The sequence below is a fragment of the Coturnix japonica genome, chromosome 23, assembly GCF_054131305.1.
Source record: "Coturnix japonica strain WE chromosome 23, WE-NBRP24, whole genome shotgun sequence".
NCBI classification, from domain to species: Eukaryota; Metazoa; Chordata; class Aves; order Galliformes; family Phasianidae; genus Coturnix; species Coturnix japonica.
Window position 1 is genome coordinate 7,321,011 of NC_140685.1, and position 3,162 is coordinate 7,324,172.

Sequence of the window (3,162 nt, forward strand, 5' to 3'; positions counted from 1 at the left end):
AATTAGTCCTAAAACAGGTTAAGAAAAGTCAAAGCTGTGCAGCAGAAAATATAGCTGACAGTCAAAGTTGTGCATGGATGATGTAATGAGGCTTTGCCTTCCAGGCCAGCAGAGAAATGCACTTAAAACCTGTGTTGAAACAACAGTGAGGGAATGAATGAAGAAAGGAGCTATTTACTCTCCCTCACAAGAGGTAATTGTTGCTTTAGGACAGACAAGTGTCTCCTAGGGCTACCTGCACTTTGTTTCAAGGCTAATTCCATCTCCTGTTGGCTCTCCCTGGCAGTCTTAGTTTTGCCCTTTTCCTTCCTCATTTTCCTCCTTTCACTTCGCTTTCTCCCATCCACTTGCCTGCCTAGTTACTTTGCTCAAGCCCCTCCCTATAGCTGCCCCTGTAGCCATCGCTCTGTCAGCTGCTTTTTGCTACCACTCCCAATGCAGGTCCCTGTCTCAAATTTGTCACCCAATTTTTCCAATACTTGCATTCTACATTTCCAGCTGTTCAAGTCACCAAGTGCTGGGTCATCCTTGGCCTCCTCCCAGCACTGTCCTCTCCTCTTTGCATTCTCAACAGCTGCCAAGCTTTCCAAAGCTCCCTAGGTGTGCCATTCCCCTCCCTTGGCAAAGCAGCATTGCTGCAGCGGGAGGAGGGTTATTCCTGCCGCAAGGATGATGGATTTCCCTGGAGAGGATGGGCTCAATGTTATCCACCTCAGCACTGCATCAGCTGTGAGTCCAGCTGCATTCTCTCAGCCTGGTTTCATCTCTGAGACATGGTGCATAGAGTATTTCTCTGTTTCTCTTTGCCTTCTTGCCGCTCCCTGGAAGGTTCAGCAGTGATGGGTGACAAGTGCTCGCTGTCTATTCCTGCTCACCACTCTTTAAGGATCCCTCTTGTTTTCAGTGCTTGTGCTCTATCAGATGGGTCAGTGGACTCCAGAAATAGTGCTTCCACTGTTGCCTTACTGGGAGACCTGAGATTAAGTCATGCCTCTGTCTGTGCCAAGTTTACTCTATTTTCTGATAAACTGCTTTGAAATCTTACTGGAAGGAACTGCGTACTGAAATTCAGCTTGAGCCTGACACTCAGTGCCATTCATTTACGTTGATTCATTGATTCATTTACCTACCCCTTCCTTCCCCTCACCGCTGTCCCCGGTTTCCTCAGATAGAAATGTAGTTACCACACGCCTTTTGTGTCGCATGATTCAACTTGTGATGTGTGAAGAAGGGGCAACCACTTAGGAAATGTCATCTTTAAAAAAGGGGGGGATTCCACCTGCAGTGCTTTCCGCATTAGAAAGCAACAAGAATTGTCACCTTCACTGTGAACGTGTCTGGTGAGAGCGAACATTACTGAAGGGGACTTCATGGGGACATCAGTATTTAGCAGGGGCAGCTGGAAATAAGCAGGAAGACAAGGAGTGTGCATGGCTTGTGCTGGCACTCTGCTGCTCTGCCCTGTTGCACAAGCCCCTTTGCTTTTTGGCTGACAAATTCACCTATAAATCTGCCAGATTGTATCAGGGATGGAAAAAGTCTGTTTGCTCTTCACGGATGAGGATTTTGTCATTGGAAGCCCAGGACTGTCTGCCCTTTGTGAACTTGGATAATCTGATTTAAGTGCCTTGTGCTTCACGTGGTCGAGCTGCCATAACACATTAACTGCTGGGGTAATTCACCTGGGCAGCAGGTGAAACACGGTTCATCTCTGATCTCTCTTTGGTGGTTTGCGTCATTCCTAAATAGTATCAATGTTAAGCTTATGTTTGACATTGTTTTAACAACATGAAACTGATTTATAAGACACAGAGAAATGCTCTTACGTTTTATTTTAGCTTGTCAGAGAAGACTAGAAACTGAGAACAACCCAAACCTGAGCTGAGGAGGAATCTAAGGTGGAACTCTTCTCTTACTTAGCGCCTTCAAAATGCCTGCATGTTTTCACTGTTATTTTCCTTACCTCACCTTACCCCACTTTTAATTCCCTCTCTCCTGCTGTTTGCCTACAGAACAGTGTGTGCTGCTGCAGTTTGTCACCTTGGCAGTATCAGGAGGCCACCAGGATCTGAGCTTGTTTTGAGAAACCAAACAGCAACACAACACAGGAGTTACAAGACACTGCAAATGCATGAAGAACTTCTCCTTCTGACAGTCAGCTGATGCCTTGAAGCATGAGGTGTGATGTTTGCTATTAGTGGGATGACAGGTTACTCATTGGCATTATGCTATAGCTAGCAGCACAGAGCGGTGGAAAAGCCTTTGGAAAGTAAGAAGTGCCTGCAATCCAGTGGCTGCTGTGACTCACAGGGGGATTTCACATGGGAATGACTGAAAGCAGACACAGAAGAAAGGCCTTTCCAAAGCACTGGCTTGTTCAGCTAGTCTGAAAGAACAGAGATAAAGATAAAACCCTTCCATGAGGGCAGCAGAGCAACTGGGAAAGCAGCCCACACCCTCAGGGTATTGTATGAATGGAAAAGAACCGTGCTCTGTATTCAGAGCCAAAGTGTTTTCCTCCAGCCCGTGAGCCATGGATTATAATGTCAGAGCAGTAGCAGTCACTGTGCTGGGGAAGGCAGTGCCCCAAGAAGCAGCAAATGCATGACTTTGAAACAGATGTGTTGCGTGTGAATGTGCAGGGTATAAATGCACCTGCATGATATTCATATGTGTCTGTGGGGTGTACGAGAGCACTGGCCATGCTGGGTGGACTCTCCTCCTGCCTGTGTTGTCTGGCCAACCCTTGGCAGCAGGAGGAAATCCCACCATTCTCCGAAGAGATCAGAGACACAAAGCTCTTGGCTTCCAGCACTACCACTCAGGTTCCCCAAACCCACAGCCATGAGCCAGCTCTGTCATGAGGAAGCACCCTGCAACCCTTCCCTGTTCCTCTGGTCACCATTAATCATAATTTCCCCCATGACAAACGCTGAGTTCCCAAAACCATCCAGCTGTTTGACGGGTGATGCTGCAGGTGCAGCTGCCCGAAGCCTGCTTGCCTCTGTATTGCTCCATCACAACGGACCAGCTGCACGCTGGAAGACTCCTCTCTTCTCCCCAGGAGCGAGCAGCGTTGTGGGGGGCTGTGCCAGCTGCTGCCTCCTCCTCTCAAACACCATCATCCCCCACCATCACTCTGTGCTCCATACAGCTCCCACC